Source organism: Leptosomus discolor, chromosome 3 (assembly GCF_034619465.1).
Source record: "Leptosomus discolor isolate bLepDis1 chromosome 3, bLepDis1.hap2, whole genome shotgun sequence".
Taxonomy (NCBI): domain Eukaryota; kingdom Metazoa; phylum Chordata; class Aves; order Leptosomiformes; family Leptosomidae; genus Leptosomus; species Leptosomus discolor.
In genome coordinates, this window is record NC_141393.1 from 5,023,716 (window position 1) to 5,043,509 (window position 19,794).

General features: G+C 41.5%; 1 protein-coding gene across 1 annotated transcript in view; it reads left to right on the plus strand.

Moving 5' to 3' along the window:
* The window catches only part of PELI2 (pellino E3 ubiquitin protein ligase family member 2), a 74,516-nt gene that overhangs the window by 43,160 nt on the left and 11,562 nt on the right, over window positions 1–19,794 (plus strand). The gene's annotated exons all lie outside the window — the stretch shown is intronic.

Here is a 19,794-nt window from a genome sequence, read left to right on the forward strand (position 1 = left end):
GTGTAAGTGAAATGCTGATATAATAAAGGACACTTTCAGAAAACATATAGGGAAGTAGGAAGGGGGAATGTGGTATTCTAAACTACTTACCCTCCCCTTTGTTGAGGAAGGGGGCAGGAGCATCAGAACAGTGTGTGGCTGTTCACTGGGGGGTTATAAGGCAAGTCCTTGTTTATTGAGTATGTACTAAAAGAAACACTTCTAAATGAGTGTGTTTCCAAGAATCCTAAGTGGCCAGAGAGAGAATGCACACGCTGGCTTGGTAATTGATTACTGGTATTAGAGCAGTGGAATTCCTAAAGACTTGTAATGGTCCACTAAGAGTGTGAAAAGGTAAACTGGGTTAGTAGGGACCAGAGTTTAATTTCTTATAGCTCCGTGTACAGGACGGGAATACGGTGCTGGTGAACACAATTCTGTGGATAATGTGCTTTTGTCAATCTACTGATTTATACGGGATCTTGGCATGAAACTTGTCCGATTGACTGTATCAATGCCCTGTTGCATATAATCCTAAACAAGTTACTGTGGTTCGGCTGCCTGGTGGGCACAGTCTGACTGTACTGTGACTGTGGTGAGCGTGAGGAAGCTTCCTTACTTGTAACTGAAAGGGATAAAATCACTGTTAGTGTCTCACAGTATTGTGTGACACTGTGAGGTGGGAATTGGGTATGAGGATGGTAGAACAGATGATTGTAACAACTTGGGTATTGTATATTCCTTATTCTTGAAGAATTTTTTTTTTAGTTAATGATATTCTGGTCTGAAAAGTCAAGAGGGGGGAAATGGGAGGGAGCTCTGTCCTGTCTCTATCAGCTGGCTATTAATTAATTTAAATCCAATAAATTATTTGTGAAATTAAATTCCTGAGCTGATTACTAATGAGATTCCATAGCGGTAAGTAACTTGCAGCATTAAATACATTGTATGAAAGAAAACTTAAATACAAAACAACAGAGAGAACCTCAAATAACAAAACCCACAAACTTTATTTGACAAAATCAGTGGGAGTTTAGCTGTCAGAATTGTAAATAAAATAAAGGTGGCTGCATAGAATTATCTAGATGGCTTGGTGAGAGAGGTTTTTTTAAAAAGCATGTAATTTGCAATATAACTATAAGCAAAATACTAGCCAAGCTAAATATTTGGAGGGTTTCAGTAGAATCATAGAACAGTTTTGGCTGGAAGAGACCTTCAAGATCATAGAGTCCAACCTTTGTTGATGCTCTGTCAACACCACTAAACCATGTCCCTAAGTACAACATCTACCTTAAACACCTCCAGGGATGGTGACTCCACCGCTGCCCTGGGCAGGCTGTTCCAATGCCTGACAACCCTTTCGGTAAAGAAATTCTTCCTAATAGCCAACCTGAACCGCCCTGCTGTAGGGTCTATAGCTCTTGCAACAGGGGCTGTATCTTGGAAACCGGAGTTCTCTACAATTGGTAAAAAGGACAGATCTTGGCTTGGATGAAAAGGGAAGCAGTAGGAGTACGGGAATGGCAGTGTCGTGTAGTCTATGTTGATGAGGCCGCTCAATGAAATACTCCGCGCAGCTCTGCTGTCAAGTTTTCAGAAGCATTTTGAAAAATTGGAGAGGATGCAAACAGGAGTTGCAAGAATGATTTGAAGGGGGGAACAGAGAGACTCTGACTCATATAGCATCAAATGAAAACTGGCAGCTTAAACTAGCTGTTCTACAAGTTACCACAGCTACTTGAGAAACTGCCATTTCCATGGCAGAAAGTGGCTCACAAATTTCCTTCTGAACTGCAGCAACTGCCTAGCAATTTTAACGTGCTACTGCATGAAAGCTGGAATTCCTTGAAGCACAGTCTGTTTTGCTCCTCAAAGTCTATTGAGCTCTGTTAGTGTGCATCCTGCGGCCATGGAAATCTGGGATACAGAAAGGCATTCTGTTCTAGCCGGAGAATCAATAATGAGAGCCAGAAGCTGAAGCCAAACCAACTCAAATAGGAAGCTTTTTAGGGGAATAGTTAACTATTGGAGCAAGTTAGTAAGAAAGACAACTTAGTATTGTGATGAAATCAAGTTGGCATGGAGCAGATTAAATCAGAGTTTAAAAATCTTTCAAAGCCCTCTTTTGGGGAAATTAATATTAAATGCACGAAGGTATTTGATTATTCTGAAGCAGATGTTCACTGTTTTCTTTAAAGTCAGAGTGGGGGGTGAGGTAAGTTGTGCTGTTATAGTGGTGTCTTGAGAATGATGGAAAATGTTCTTGAGATACAGTAGCCACTGTTCACAGTGCATGAAACTGGATGTGGAGGGTAATGAGTCTTGTAAAAACCTAGGGCTGTTTGTGAGTAAGTGCTAAAATTGAGACTCCTTTTTTTTTTTTGTGTAGAAAATGATAGTGCCTATTGAGAGAGGGTAGTATCTGTGTATACATTGCGGCTAAAAACCTGGGAAGCATTAATCTTGGAAGATTAAAGGAAGATACCAGCTTTATTGCCCATATGTGATTTGTAGCTTCAGCTCTGCAGAAGCATTGTATTGCAGCAGGGAAGGAGGTAAAAGCCCCTGCCTTCATGGTGTGGAGAGACTTTGTCAGTTATTGGGGCTTTTTGTTTCTGGTGCTTCATTAACCAAAGCAGATGTTGTCCATCTTTAATGGTGCAGAGATTTAAGAGATTATTTGCTACTCTTATAGAGGCTCAATAACAAAATCCGATACAAAAAAAATCCTCAAACTGAAGTTTGTATTTAATCTGCAGAATTGTGACTCGGGAGCGATACTGTACGTGGTATAAAGCAGTAACTTAGAATTGACTGTAAATTTTGGTTTGTAGCTTCTGCCATCACTTTAAATCCACGTGTTATCCCTACTCAGTGACATAACTTAAGTCAGAGGGCAAATCTCTTGAGTGAAAACAATTTTACATTAGTTGCCATGTACAGAAACTAAAATGCCAAAATGAGATACTTTGATAAAAGATGTTCCAGATTACTTGTTCTGTATAATAGACACAACAATAATAGAGGTTGATATGGCAGGGTAGGTTCACGTAGCTGGAAACCCTTCTAGTTGTGAAGCGTTTTCTACTTAGGACCTCACTTACTAGGCTTTTTGTTAATGAATGAATGCCATTGTCCCAGAGATGAAGTAAACCATGGGAGAGTCAATGGAAAAAGTTAATGTTTTGATAGGGCAAGATGTGCTGAGACAGTAAGTTGTTCGAAGTCCTGTGCAGGTAGGGAGTGCATTCAGTTATTGAGATACACCTTTCCTTACATGTTTATACAAGAACTGAATAGGGGTTCCTCTACAGTTTTATGAAAGTAATTCTTGAAATAAAGCTAAGTATTTGTGTACAATCAGTACATAAAAAGAATTTTTGTGTTGGTATTGCACTCCGTGTGGTCTGTGTTTCTCAAACAATACTGTTATTAAGTTCTTGTTTTCAAGGAACACTGGATCTGTACTAGCTTGTTGGGTGGCTGTTATGAAAACTGATAAGATTTTTTCAGTTATATTAATTGTGAATCTGGATACGTTCTTCAGTTATATTGATTTTGAAGAGATTATATTTTTCTTTGGATTTCTGTTTATTACATTTTCTCTAAAAATGTTAAGTTCTTAATTATTTTCTTTATTTGGCATTTGATCTGGATTGCCATTTTCATCTATTGTCATTAGTCTTCCCACCGTGTTTTTGTAGATTTACAGTTTGTACTTTGTGAAAGAATCAATTGGTTTCAGAGCAGATTCCCACATTAAGTATTCTTGATTTACTTTAGCTCAGCAGAGTCGGGAGTGATCAGTTTTTGCAATTTGATCTTCGTGGTCATTGCTGTTTACTTAAAAAAAAAAAAAGACCTATTCATGATTTTTCTGCTGCTGCCTCCATTAGATAATCTGATCATTTATTTGTAGATAGCATTTGCTCCAAGGACTCCCTGTAGCTGCTTCCAAATTCACCCATATGCAGTTGACTTCACCTGCCATTTGTATGTTCAGTGTCCTGAGGATTCCTTTGAATACCATCCAGATATGCCAAAAATGTAATGGAATTTGACTAACTTAGGACCCAAAGCCATGTGATTTCAATGTTTTTAATTATATACTATACATAGAAAATATGTGATGAATATGTAGCTTTGTATACACTAGATAATTTTTCCAAATCATGCAACATCTGTCATTAGATATTTGGTCAAGTGAACATAAAGGGCAGATAAGTCTGGAGGTGAAGGTGCGTGCAGAAAAGGGGACGGTGCAAATGATTTGGACAATTCTGGGAACGCTTTTACGTGGCATCTCTCTGGAAAGTGGTAACGGGGCTTTTTGGCAGAGGGCTAGCAGAAGGGAATCTTTTATCTGCACCATAATTTTGGTTTTGGAGTTGTCAAAGCTCAAACTTTTACGAATGTTGCTCTGTAGTACACAGCAGCCAGTACGTGTTCATTTTATGTGGCAAATAAGCTTAACCTGTGTAACGTAAATAGTCAACAGACTAAGCTTCAGACCCGGTTGTTGAGGTTGTCATACAAACTGCTGAGTTTGTCAAAAATACACTAAATGGTGGGACCTGGCTGGCCTGGCTCACAGCTCCAAACAGGTTCGGGAACTTCTGCACAAGCTGTTCTGTTGGCAAGAGCTGTGGTCACGGGCTGCAAAGAGTCAGTAAGCAGTCATCTCCTCGGCTGTACGCAAAGTGTGCAGGTGTCTGTACCCGTGCTCGCGTGCTGCCTGCGCGGGGAAACCATGAATGTCTTGCCAGCAGCCAAAAACATTAAATTTTTGGGGCAGAGTCTTCTGGAAGCTCACAGAGCTGTAACTTGAATGCGGTGTGGCGACATACAGGGCAGTCTTGCAGGCTTCTCACACTGTACATGTTGTGCTGCGTTGTAAAAGAGGTCAAGAAATGGAATATTGCAGGGGGTGGTTTTGCTTTTTTTTACCTACTTGTTGGCAAACTTGTAAAATTGTGGATGGTGAGATGGTTTGACCTGAAACATGTTGAAGATTGCTATGAAAACTTTCAGATGTATAAATTTATGAATTCTTAAATGTAAGCAATAATCTTGAGCTCATTTATCATCTTTCTTATGGGCAGCTTAATAGTGCTGAATGCTAAATACTCCGTCACAAGACTGAGATGCTCTATCAGGAGTTCAATGCAGCAAAGATTTTCCAACTTGTTTAAAACCTGGTTTAAACAACTGATTTAAGAATTCAAGTAGTTCAAGACATCAAATTAAAAACATGATTTGAATCAGTTAATACCAGGAAACATGAATAATTTTTGTGTAAAGAACTTGTACCCAGGCATGCTGGGGGGAAAAAAAGGTACTTGAAGTGCTTTTTGCAGTATGTAATTTTATAAGCCTTCTATATTCTCCACATAAATGTAGGCTGTGTTACCCTCAGAAGCACTTGGTATTCTATAGCCCTAATTAAAACTGTGCCTTATTTACACTGTGGGCCTGTTCAGTGCGTTGTGTCATTGTTTAATATTGTTTCTCAGTGTTTGTTTCATTCAATATAAAATCCCAAATCCCATACATCACTGGGAACTATTCTGTATTTTTCATAGAAATAGTGCCGTATCCTGTAATGATGCTACTCCAACTCTGCTCTTATGCTGTACCTTTTTAAAGAAAAAAGTCTTTTTTACCATATATTTAGATAACTTGAGCCTTATTACTAAAGGTACATACAGGAAAAAAAAGTGTTAATACAGATGGAGTTCAGCCTTGCTTATTTCTGAGGGTGCCTGTTTGTGTGCTTGGGGGAGGGAACCAGGTCATATCAGCGGTAAAATCATGTTGTATGAAGTGCATAGCTTTTGATGAGCTGTTCTCTTATCTAACATTATATATGAATATAAAGCGAGTTGTCTGTAAAGCTTGCTTTAAATTTTAATAAACTGCAGAAGAGATAAGTGGCAACTTCTGGATACGAGTGCATCTAGCACAGCCTGTTAAAACCAAATTCCAGTATTATAAATTTTAGAACAGATCTTTGTGGCTTGAATTTTCAAGCTGGCATGATAGATTTAAATTTTAGGGACATAAATTTTCCTTCCTCCCCTCGGTCTGAATCCATCTTACTGAAAAATGACAGAAGATTTGAATTTGAGAACACAATGGAAATAACAGGAACTGAGACCAATAGAGGCGACTAATCCTCTAATTACTTTCTCTGAACTCTGGGAATTGTGCAGCAGAATATCTTTCAGTACAATCTAGAGAAAGCTAAATTTATTCCATTCCAAAGCTGTGGAGGGAGGGATTTTGCTGCCAACCCAGAATAGTGATGGGCTGTGGTGGTCTTTATCTGATAGAAGTGAAACAGATGTGGCTACTCTGTCAAATGGCTGTCTACAGGCTTGAATTTTCCTGGATGTTAATTGCCCTGTGCTCGCTCTTTCACCCCCTGGGTTTTGAAGTTTAACTGAATGGTCAGATAGGTAGAGCGCTCTGGGGGGCAGGGGCTGAGGATGTGGCATATTTGCAGCGGTGACTGTGTTGGACTGACCTATAAAAGTTCTGTTTGGCTCCACTCTGATAGCAAAGCTATTTAGTGGCAGACATGACCTGTATTTTGGCTTAAGTGCTCTCAGACAGTTCTTTTGTACTTGCTTTACTCTAGTGTACTGTTGATGCTGAAATTCTCCCCAATCTGGTATTCCACGCTGAAGTTAGTAAATAAGAATGCTGAAGTTCAATACCTGGCTTTCAGTTGAACCTCCCTGTATTATTGTTGAATGTATTTTGTGAACTTAGCTGTTAGCTCAGACTGTAAAACTTCGGGAGTGACAGCTGGTACAAAACACTGATAAATGAATCCTGAACTTGGTTTGTTAACGCTTTGTTATTCGGGTGGGTAAATGAGTATGGGATACCTACTTGTGGCTTTCTCAGCGTGGTTCTCAATTTGCAAGATGGCAAGGCAGTACTAGTTACTGCATATTCCCAGAGCCATGCTGTCTCCTCTGTGAAGAGATAGTCTGTCTTTTCTTCCCTGGGTAATTTAAAAAAAAAAAAGTCTGGAAATCAGGGCCAGACTTGTTTTCAGTTCTGTACAGATTCAGAGACAGCACTGGAGGGGCTTAGAGCCAGTTGTGTTTTGAAATGAGCTTGGCAACTGCACATAGAGTGAAGAAAGCTCCTTGCTTCCCACTTGTTAGCAAGTTGATTTTTCAACTCCTGTGCAGCAGCATAAATCAGGATTGCATTTTGTCTGCTGTTTAGTGTCTTATCTTGTTGACTTAAATCACTGAAGTAGCTAAGTCAAACAGAGTTCAGACAAAGTGTGTATATTTTTTAAAATATACTAAGTTGTGTTTAAGGAATGTAAGTTCTGAACTTTACACAGCAAGATGCTTGTGATATGTGTAAATGATAACTGGAAAAATTAGAAAAACTTCTGTTTACTGTAGACTCACAGGATTTTAGAAAAAAAGTGGTCCTCTCCCACCTGAGATGTGTGCTATTAGCTTGCATGCTGTTTCTTCTACTTGAGTATTAGTGTACCAAGAGCCCGCTGCCTTCATCTAGATAGGAGACAGATCCTACAGACACACCCTTCTGTGCCTTCTGTCCTCAAGATGCCTTGCTGTCAGGATGCTGTGTTTGAAAGGGCAAACTTTTAACTTGCATTTCCTGAGAGCCACTGTCAGTAATGTTTGCCCAACTTGGTTCAAGTACCAGTTGAACTATTCTGCAGGAATTTTTGTTGATGTTCTCCATGAAGGAAAATGCTACAAAGTCCAGTTTGGTGTGATGACTTGGTGCAATTTCTGTAGGGATCTGACCAATAGAAAAGCATCTGATTGGTTTTGGGTTTGTTCTGTTGAAGAGTGCTTTCGATCAGGACAATACTCTAGCTATAGCATGAAGCCTAGAAAGCAGCTTCTGTCCCTTGTTGGGCTTTATAAAATGGAACTGCTGTCTATAAGCACTAAATGGCTTTTTGGCAAAAGGAAGTTCACTTTTTTTCTCTTGAGAGGTTTTTTGTGCAGCTGCTTAACAGGTCTGTTAAGGTAACTGTCTGGAGAGTCTTTGGCTGTCTTAATGTAAAATTGATTTGTGTCAGAGTGAATTTATGGCTTCTGGAAGCTGCAGAATGATATGCAGCTTCTCATCTTGTTATTATGTGCTCTCCTTTGGCAGGCAGGCTTAGATTGGTGCTCATGGGCGCTTTGATTCACAGAAGCATTCACTGCTGATGTGCCGAGTGTACAAATCTTTCAGTCTATGTACTGATAGAAGCCCTTGAGGGGACTTTATCACTGTATTTTTTTGTCTGTTTTTTAGTTAAGGATTCTAATTTGTGGCTATTTTGTGTGCTTGGCATATCCAAATACGTAAGCGTAGCCAGGCATCTGCTGCTTTTGTTCCTGATGTGTATAAATGAACTGTAGACTGTTGGCACCAGAATGTTCAGCTACAAACACTGTTGCATCCTTTTCTAATTACTGATATTTTTGTGGGTGTATCAAGAGTTTTGGGGGATGTGCTCCAGCTGCAGTGGCAAAAACGTGTTTATGCCTTCATGTTTAAATTTATAGGCTTGTAGTCTTCCAGATGATGTCCTACCCTTAGCGAACTAATGCCAGGAGTTTTGGGGTCAGAAGTTTTGCTTTCAGAAGGTTGCACATCAGGGAAGCTCTTACTGGTCTTCAGTATGTGATGTTAGCACAGTAAACATCATATTCAACACCACTTTCAGTATAGTAGGCTTTTTTCCAGTCAACCGTTTAGCCTCTTTTGCCTAAAGTGGCTGAAGCTGAACTGTTTCTTGTGCAAAGTCTCTTTTAGTAGACTGCTAGTCTTTTCAGCTGCTTTTGCTTGTAAATACAAAGGTTTCTTAGGCTTCGGTACTGCGGAGATGAGGAGAACCAGCTCCATTATACAAAGGTGAGTAAGCTTTAGTACTACCAATGTCCTAACAGCATGACCAGGAACAGTAGCTCTCAGCAGAGCTCAGCTGCTTATCTCTCTTCCCCCGCCCTCCGCCCCGGTTCCTTGCAAGTAGGGGACCTTGAATGCTCAGTATATAGTAAGAGGTCTTGTTCCAGAGCGCTATCCTGGTTGGAATATGTTCAACTTTTTGATCTTTTCTGGGCTGTTTTGCTTCCTTCTCACAAATGACAACAAAATACTCTGTAAAATCACTTTGCAAATTCATGCCCATATGCATTTTTCTTTTAGATGGTGATATGGCTGCGTGGTGGGTTGAAGCTGGAACAGGAACAGATAGGTCTTCCAAAAAAGTGTCTTAATCATTCAGTTGTAATATGTATCAACAGACATGTGGAAATCTAACCTGTAATACAGTGGGTGAATCTCTACATACTCTGTAGTGATCAGTTGAGATAATGAAAAGAGAATATCTGGTGGAGTAAATTGAGAAGTTGTAGTATGATTTCTCTCTGTTTCTAAGTATGAATAAACTAGTGCTGGCTGCCAACACACGGACTGCAAAATTTAGAGGAATATGCATGTGCTGACAGTTTGAAACAACTGTTCAAAACCAGTTAAGGTCACATATCAAATAGGTGAAACTCAGCACAGGACAGTGATAAACATATGTCTCCTGGGTTTCCAAAGCAGGTGAAATGTGTCCTCAACATGTGATGGCAGCAGGCGACTCTGGAACAGTTGCAGTAGAAAGTGTAGCAGCAATGTGCAGGCAGGAATTTGCTCAGAGGACCATTCTGGAGTTTGGGGCAAAGGATTTATGCTGTGGGTAGTTGATGTATCTGACAGTACTACAGCTTTGTGTTCTGCTTCTGAGCTGTCTCTCACTCCAGTCTGTTGGGGGAGGAAATTTAGCAAGCTAAAGGAAGAAAATTACAGACTTTATTTCAAAGATGGATGAAAAATCACTTGCAATTTAATGTTCCTGAACATGGATGGAAGAAATGGAAGGGGAAAGGAAAGGTTTTAAGGGTTAGAAAAGCTAAAAGGTGAGATTGGGAGTAAAATGATTCACAAGTTAAAGTGTTGATTCACAACCACCAAAAGTTTGTTATTTACAAAACAGTTCCTGAGCCACTGTATCATGTAGCTGTGCATGTTAGTATAAAGTGGCATCTGTTTCAAGCTGCTTTTGGTCCTTTGAATCAAGTGGAACAACTCGAATTGCTTTACCAGAGCTGGTCTGGAGTCCTAGGTATGAGGTGGACTTGGGTCTACTAAGTGATTGTTTTGGCTACCTAACTTTAATCTGTGCGATTTGGTCGATACCCACTATGCACTCACAAATCCATGGGCCCCGGTGGGATGCACCCGTGAGTACTGAGGGAGCTGGCAGATGCTATTGCTAAGCCGCTCTCCATCATCTTTGAAAGGTCATGGAGGACAGGAGAGGTGCCTGAGGACTGGAGGAAAGCCAAGTCACCCCAATCTTCAAAAAGGGCAAGAAGGACAACCTGGGAAATGACAGGCACAGTCAGCCTCCCCTCTGTCCCTGGAAAGGTGATGCCATCCAGAATGAGCTGTTCCATCTTTAAGTATGTGGAGGAAAGGCAGATTATCAGGAGCAGTCAGCATGGATTCATTAAGGGGAAATCATGCCTGACCAACCTGATGGCCTTCTACAATGGCATGACTTGCTGGGTGGATGAGGGGGAAGCAGTGAATGTTGTCTACCTCAACTTCAGCAAGGCTATTGACACTGTCTCCCATCACATCCTCATAGGTAAGCTTAGGAAGTGTGGGATAGATGAATGGACAGTGAGGTGGATTGGGAACTGGCTGAAGGACGGAGCCCAGAGGGTTGTGATCTGTGATGCTGAGTCCAGCTGGAGGCCTGTGGCTAGTGGTGTCGTCCAGGGGTCAGTACTGGGTCTGGTCTTATTCAACATAGTCATCAGTGACCTGGACGAAAGGACGGAGGGCACCCTCAGCAGGTTTGCTGATGACACACAACTGGGAGGAGTGGCTGACACACTGAAAGGCTGTGCTGCCATTCAGCGAGACCTGGGCAGGCTGGAGAGCTGGGAGGAGAGGAACCTGATGAGGTTCAATAAGGGCAACTGTGGAGTCCTGCACCTGGGGAGGGACAACCCCACACACCAGTACAGGCTGGGGGTCAACCTGCTGGAGAGCAGCTCTGCAGAGAAGGACCTGGGAGTCCTGGTAGACAGGAGGTTACCCATGAGGCAGCAATGTGCCCTTGTGGCCAAGAAGGCCAATGGCATCCTGGGATGCATTGAGGAGAGTGTGGCCAGCAGGTCGAGGGAGGTCATCCTCCCCCTCTACTCTGCCCTGGCGAGGCCACATCTGGAGTGCTGTGTCCAGTTCTGGGCCCCTCAGTTCAAGAGGGACAGGGAGCTGCTGGAGAGAGTCCAGTGGAGGGCTACAAAGATGATGAGGGGACTGGAGCATCTCTCCTATGAGGAAAGGCTGAGAGCCCTGGGGCCTGGAGAAGAGAAGACTGAGAGGAGACCTTATCAACACTTAGCCATATCTAAAGGGTGGGTGCCAAGAGGACAGGGCCAGGCTCTTGTCAGTGGTGCCCAGCGACAGGACAAGGGGCAACGAGCACAAACTGGAGCACTGGAAGTTCCACCTGAACCTGAGGAAAATCTTCTTTACTCTGAGGGTGGCAGAGCACTGGAACAGGCTGCCCAGGGAGGTTGTGGGGTCTCCTTCCCTGGAGATGCTCAAAACCCGCCTGGATGCGATCCTGTGAGACCTGCTCTGGGTGAACCTGCTTTAGCAGGGGGGTTGGACCAGATGATCTCCAGAGGTCCCTTCCAACCCCTGCCATCCTGTGATTTTGTAGATGTGTTTTGAATACTTGCTCTTGTCTGAGAAGTAGCCTACTTTCATGTTACTCCCTAGAATAACAGCATTCAGTCAAGTGTCTATCAGCCCTGACCTAGCTTTACAGTTGCTTATTTAGAAATACTTTTAGATTGTTGCCTCCTTACTTGTTGCAGGACCCAAAATAGAGAATTATGGGAATGGCATGTTTTGTTGCCTCTGCTTGAGAAAGGGCGGTGTGCACTGTATTGGCTGGTTGTCTAAAACTGCACACCAACACAAATTCAGTGAATGGAAAAAAATCACTTAACATCTGCCTGTTGAGTTGATAAATGGTAAATTGCTTGAGGAATAGCACACAACCCCTCACATGCGCACTTGTAGCAGATGGCTGTGATGTATGCTAGAGACAAACGTGTGGTCCCCTCTCCCCCCTCCCCCTCAAATCTCCAAGCTCAGCATGAAAAGATACATAGAACGAACTTGTGAATGCTTTGAAAGCCATAAAAGCTTGAAGTGTAAACAAACTAGACTGTTTGCTGAAATAGTTTCTGCATAGATGCTGAGCATGTGTACCATGAGTTTCAGGGGCGTAATTTGCATTCAGCGGGTTGAGGAGGGGTGGCCTGCAAGTTACATGCGTCGACTAGTTTATTATTGCAGTCAGTGCCACATGTACGTAGTTTTAAACTGTTTCTTTAAATGTCAAGTATCTGTGGCCCAACTACATGTTCATTTTTAATGCCCCGCAGTCTGTTAGTGCTTGCATCATTTAATAAATGAACAAAACTATCTGAAACCAATAAGGAATTTGCGATGGTTTTGCAGTTAAGTGGTGTTTTTCAGAAGGCAGGCATTGCTCTATTCAGTTTACCATGTACTGAAGAAAAAGAAATAATTTGTCTGTGGGTAGTTGCAATGTCAGTATATAAAAAATTTTTGGCAGAAATGCTTACAAAGTGCTGTGTACAAAATTTAATTAACTTCTTTATGGTGGCATATTCTTTTACTTTACCTGCATTTGCTGACTCTTGGTCTTTTTTGACCATTTCCTAATGCTCATTTAGTTGTCAAGAAAGTATTGACAGATGAAATATTAGAGACAGACAAGAGCTTAGCATTGGTATTCAAAAAAATGCGTGCATAGATGTTGTTGCGGTTCTAATGAAGACACTTCGTTTATAAAGTAGGGAAGGAGGAACGTTGAGGGATGGGCTTGCGTGGAGCTGTGCAGGAAGCAGATGCAGACTTGTTAAACAGCTGGGCCTGTGATTCTGGTTGGTACGGCCACTTCAGCCCTTCTGTAGGCCCGTGAAACTTGTAAGGTTTCCATGATAATGTCTCTTATTTTCTTTGCAAAAGGCTAGAGGGAAAGACTATGTAATAGCTGTATCAGTAGCCAGTGTACATTTTCAGTGATATTGAAACCTCGTGTTACAGAAGCAGTAATTCTGGATAATACTGTTGTGTTTAAGCTGAGACAGTAAATTTGCAAACAGTCTTTAGTTAACGTTACATGAATTTACATTTGTCGTAATTTGCTGCAAAGCCTCCTAAGTGGACATGCTTTTCTGATGTGAGCAAAGTACCAGTGTGTCGTGATCATGAGCTTTTGTGTTCTTAGGTAGCCTAATGTCTGCTGGCTCTGGTAGTCAGTCTGTCAAAAAATCCAGTGGAAATGTGATGTGTTCTTCGCTCTAAAAGGATTCCTTCCTTGCTAAAGCTTTCTTTTAAGTTGCAAGATCTTTTGTCTGATGTCCCTGAGTGTTTCTTGTGTTCTCTTTTTATGAAAGAAATCGAAGGCTGGCAGCCAAGTAAGAAAGCATTTAACTCATGAAGGCACTGCTGTCATTAATTTTAAACACGTCAGTGTGGTGTCGGTCAGCTTGACTGCCAACAAAGAAAACTAAAGTGTTCCCATAAATCATTTTATTGTCCTAATCCAACCTGATTAACTAAACTAAAACTCCTATTCTAATGGAGCAGCCCTTCCTGTGAGACATCTGCCTCTTTTCTTAATGGGTTTCAGCCTTCGCTTCTGCTATTATGGTTACCAATGCTTCTGAAATATAATGTTAAGTCCCTCCCGTGATCTTTGAGGAGCTAGGTAGGCACAAGTGAACTGTGACATTTACATTTCCCAATGTAGAGTGTTGCTTGTTTTTCTTTCTTGGAAATACTGTCAACGGACCAGAAGAAAGCATCAAAATCTCAGTTTCTAGAAATGGATTAGACCTGCTCCCTGCAAGCTCGTAAGCGGCAGCCTAAGGGCTGTGTAAGTTTTGGGATCTGCTTCTCTAGTTCATTGACACACTCCTTTATACAGAAGGTTTGACCTAACAGTGTTAAGTTGATGGAGTCATGCCGTTAGCTCCTGACCTGTTCTTGAACTCTTGGGCTGAAGATGACTAAGGGAAATGAGCAACTCTTCTCAGTGTCAGCATGTGGGAGAGAGCTGCGGCACACCAGAAGATGCTTCTGTACAGGGAACATCTCGCTGAGTGTAGATGGAAAGTCTGTGTAATAGACAAATGTAGAATATCTTTCTAAAACAATTAGTATAATTCCTAGGGAAGAAAAAAAAAAACCCAGACAAAAACAAAACAAAAAAAACCACCCCCACATATACATTGCAAGCCTTTCTTCAGGTTTGATTCTCAAGCCAGAGGGTTTGCTATACCTTTATGCCTGTTGTTGGTCAAAACAGTGGCGTGCTTATTATAGAAGGCAAATTGTAAGAATAAACAGTAGTTTATAACTATGTGCAAAACGGGCTTTCAGAGCTGTCAAAGAATAGCCCATAAAGGAGTGCAAGGAAAACATGTGTTTTCTTGTTGCACTGGGAAAAGTCCAACACTGGTATAGCTAGCCTCTTGAAAAATAATGCCATTTTAGGTCAAATTATTTTACAGGGTTTTTGTATGCTCTTGCAGAAGGGGTGATCTGCTGCCATTTTGCCTCCGTGTAGCTTGCCAGTTGATAAGGGCATTTCTGGACGTGTCTTTGACAGTAATCTGTCATTGTACCACAGGAAACAGTTGAAGTTTTTCAGATGTACTGACCTTTCTGCCCGTTTCCAGGACAGAAGCTGCCTATGCTGTCTGTCTGGTTCGGAGAGAGGCGGCACTCAGTGCAGTGCACACTCCTGGGTAACACTCTGTTTGCAAATACAATGGTGTGTCGGTAGGTCAGGCCTATGTCCAATCTGCTGAAGATTTTGTTTTAGTTTTGTGTTCCTTCCTTTTCCTATATCTTTGCTAAAAAAGCAGAGTACGAAGAAATACTGGCTTTTAAATAAAACGTTTGTGTATTCTTATTCCCTGTACCTGCAAGGTGGTTTTATATGTGGGTCGAGGGAATTCTACTTTCTCAGTTCCTGAAATGGTGGTCAAACTGGTAGCGGCTTCCTTTCCATGGGAATGAGCGGAGAGCAAAGAACTCGGGTGGGCTGGGATGTTGCAGGGGCTGGCTGAGTTGCAGCGTTGCTGCTGGGAAAGCAGTCTCTATTTGATCTTAGTTCTTCTGAGGCCCGACAGATTTGTAAGCTGTAGCCTTTAGCTGCTGCTTTGATTGTGAGTGCAGAGTGCTGGAACGAGGTTTTGCTCTCAAAACGGAGAGAAAGGAGCAAGAATGAAAAGTGTGTGTAAGGAGGCAGGGGAAGAACAAAGGCCAAGTGTGATTCCAGCCAGTGGGAAGGGTATAACTGAAAACTTGAGCTACTAGCAAAGTTTGTTTTTTTTTTTAAAAAAAAAAAGGAAAAGAAAATCGCTTAGCCCATGTTACTGTGGGGGGTGAGATGATGGGGCTTCTCAGCTGCAGCACTTTTCAGTCTCTGATAGCATGTGGCAGTTTTGATGACCCTAAACCACAGGAACACAAATCTCAAGGCAGGGGGGGTAGCTGTGGTGTTTACTTTGATGGGGAGGAGAGGGGCCTTCTTGTTAAGGTAAACTGGCTGAGCGTATAGCGAGGCGTGCAGGTGCTGCACACTGTCCTCCGACTTGAAAGCCCTGTGGTGATGGATGGGTTACTGGGCAAACCTGAGCTCTGCCTTGGAAAGATACTGGGGAGATCTGGCCGTTCATGCCGAGTGGAATATAGCACCTCAGGTTTCCATTGTTGCTTTCATTTGGACTTTTAAAAATCCTTCGGCCCCAGTGTGGATGTAGAGTCACTAGCAGTGGAATTATTCTGGAAAAATCTCTTGCTGCTGTTACTTGCTCCCTCTATTCTTCCACAGGGTTTTTGTCAGTTAGTCTCCACTTTGCTGTTTCCTCCAAAGGGAATTAACTTGAATTCAGCAGCTTGAGATGGTTAACCGTATATAACAAACTGTTGTGTAGGTGGCTGAGTTAATCTAGCCTGTGTCTCCCCGCCAGCATTCCTACTGGACAAGAGATGGCACATGCTATGGCCAGTCTGGAGCCACACGTTTCTGATTTGTTTGGCAGACTCAGGCTATAGATGTTAGCAAAGTTTTTCCAGCACTTGTTTCTGTTGGGAACTAAAAAAAACCTAGGTTTTTTTTTTTCCCTGTGCTCAGTTGATGATTCTCATTCAACTTTTAAGAACCTACAAGATATGAGAAAACTGCTGTCAAATTAAGCTGATGTTGGCCCCCACACTTGAAAGTTTGGTGGACTCTGAGTACAAGCTTCTAAAATACACACTGTTGCTCTGGTGGATCTTGGCAGCCTTGGGGTGGAGGTGAGGAGATATAGATAAGGTTTAGTGCCTGGTTTTTGTTCTTTTGTCTTTGAGTTCCTGCCTGGAAGGTGGAAGTGGTGGTCTACAGCCTGAAATGCTGCTAGAACTTGTGATGCAGCTCTACGGCTTGTGAGAGTCAGGGCTCTTCTCACAGCTTCAGTCACCACAGCAGTGCAGTTATGTGACAGCATCAAGGGTTTTTTGGGGGGACATCCTACTGTCAGGAAAAAAAGTTTAGAAATTGGAATGCTGAAAGCAGTGAAAAGGCAACCTTGCTACTTCGGTTGCTGCAAAACCAAACCAGTTTTAAGGGGCTTGGGGCCATCAATCTTAGGACTTTTTTGGGACTTGTAGCAGTGTGGTTCTGTAGCTTCTCAAGCTGTCATCCTTCAATTTGCCTGTGGCTGCGTTCCACTTAAAATACTGTTTTATTAAGATACTTACCTTCACTTGTCATAGTCATTATGAATAGTTTGTAATTCTTCTGGTTTGTGTAGTTCCTGGAATACAGTTACTTTTTCTTTTTACTTGGACGTAGCCAATTGCTTTGAGACCAGCAATTAAAATGCCTGTAAAATGTCTTTGAATTGGAGCAACTGCTGGTGCTGAGCAGCCTGTGAAAACGCACAAGTTGAAACATTTCTCATCGTGTTCTTAGATGTTTGAAAAATGATTACCCAATTCCAGGAAATGAAATGTGGCATTGCCCACTGAAAATAACTGGGCTTCAATAGTGGAAAACAAAGAGGAGGGGGAATAAGATGAGGAAGAAAAGTGGGGAGGGGGAAAGAAACATGCATGCAAAAGAAAAAGATGATGTCCTACCCTAATATTTCAGAGGAGATACTGACCCTGGTCAGCCTGATGGGAATTATTAACATACCTAAACTCTGTAAGTGTAGGACATAACCTTACTGAGTAATTCTGGACGTTCTTACATTTCCCCCCCTTGTTTTTTTCCATCAGACCTTAAAACTTTTCAGGTTTGCATCTCAACAAAGTTTCCATTTGATCCAATTTCTTGTCTCATGAACATAAGCTTAGGGCACACATCCATGCCCAGCGATTTTACCCTGTTGCTGGTGGTCAGTGCTGCACAGACTGGCTGGACCATGTCAGCAGTTGCTGATGGGCCTGTCCTCCGTTGTATCCACAGCTGCAACACAGTTTTGTGGAAAATAAATGAAAATTTTGTGTGTGAAAGCTATTGCTTTCTGATGTTTGAAATGATGATATCTAATAAAGTGAATATAAATTTATTATTGCTGTGTGCTTAAAGTGCAAGGTGTAAGGGTCTCCTGTTCATCACTATTTCATTTATATTCTAGGAACACCCGACACATGCTCGGGGCTCGAGATCCCTTGTTAGATGTCAAACACGCATAGAGGAAAAGCTCTTCATACACGCTTCAGACCTACAGTTCTGTCCCCTAGCAGGTCACAGAGTGTTAGTTCAAACCTTCATTTGAATTGCATCTCGAGATGCTGTCTGTTCCTGCAACATACTGTATACAGTGTAGTGGTTATTAAAAACCACTAAATTTAAACTGGGAAACTTAGGATCTGTGTGCTGCTGATTACCAAATGTTTGCCTGGCTTTTCGGCTGTTACAACTGTTGGAACAAAATCAGAGAAACTAGGCTTTATGGCTTGAAGTTTTCGTAAAAGCTTCGTTGCAGAGAAAAATGTACTGGAAGGGACTGGGGAAGGTCATCTTGGCTGATCCTTTGCCTTCAGGTACTATCACCTAAGCCTAAATCTTTAGCAAGTGTTGGAGCTGTGAAGAGCTTTCAGCAAGAGGCATGTTGTAAAAGTAGTCTAATCTGTTGGTGTAAATGCACAAGGTTTACAAAAAAGGAATTCTTTCATTATGTTTTTTTCAATAATTGTGTCAAATACTTTCACTAGCCCTTAGTAGGCTTTTAGTGTGCAGGTAGATGTTTTTAATACCCACTTTTAATGATTTGTTTAATAATTGATCTGTAGCTTTGGGATCATTTAGACTTTTGTGAGATATGACAGACAGATGAGTACAATATATTTAGTTGCTTCGTTCAATCATCCCAAACTGTCAGTTTTGTAGGTGAAGAGCAGCATGAAGGAATGAAGCTAGTGAGAGAACCTCTTCTAGAAAATTACCCCCCTTAGCAGAAAACTGGAGAAAGCTTTAATTAGCCTATTAATTCGATACTTAAGTGTCTGCAAAGTGTTTTCTAAGCAGTAACAGTCATTCCCTTTCATAATTGTCTGCAGTTATATGGACCTTATATTTACATATATTTCCTTGTTACCCAATAGATTTAGTTTCTCAGCTTGTTCCCCTCTGTCCTGAAGCTTTTACTAGTGCATTTATTTTGTACAGCTAGTGCAATTTCACTTTGACACTGCTGAATCATTTGAAGTGTTAGTCTCTAAGCTTGAGAAACAGCCATCAGTGCCACAAAGATTTTGTGTGCTGAGTCTCAGAGGTTCTGAAAGGGTTGCTGGGCCCTGCCCCTTCTTATGGTGCTCTGCTGTGGCGACTCTGCTCTGTGTTTATTCATCAAGGGAAGCTGTTTCTCACTGTTCTTTCCGAGTTGGGACTGCTCTGCGTTGGGGTCATGTTGGTTCTGTTCTCTGAAGCAGTTGTTTGACTAGTAAAAAGGCAACCTGGAGGTGTAAACCTGGGAAGCCTTAACAAGTAAGGAGTTCAGTCTTAGTAAGATACAGCAGAATAACGGGAGTTGTGTTCTTCCTCTCTTTTTTTAAATACTGAAATACTATTTAGTCTTTGATGCCATATCCACACCTATAGAGATCAGTTTTCTTTGACAGGTAGTAAGAAGTACCCTTTAATGAGGAAAACCAGGTTGCTCATTCTTAGTCACAATTTATATAAAATTGCTGGGCTCTTTGTGATGTAAGTATAAATCTATTTAACTGTAATGATAAGCCTGAAATCCTGGCACTTTTACCTGGAAATCAGTTGTATTGCTCACTTTAAAAACAACAAAAAAACCCACAATAAACCAAAGAACCCTAAACCCCAAATCTTTGCTGGGGTTCAAGTTCCTCTGAGGGTTAGGAACTTAATACATTTTGAGAGAAGACCTTGTGTTTGGAGCCTGAACTGTGAAAATGGTGGGTATTGGGTACTTCTGAACTAGAAACAAACAAGTGCAGCTTGGGGTTTTCCATTAAAAACAAAACACAAAATCCTATTGTATGTGTTTACTCAGCCTTGTAATAAAATGTTACGATACACTGCTTTTCCTGATCGTAGTAAAAGTGTTTATATAGTGTAATGAATTTGATTATAATATTCTTGTGGAAGCTGTGTATAATAGACATATTTTTTTATTC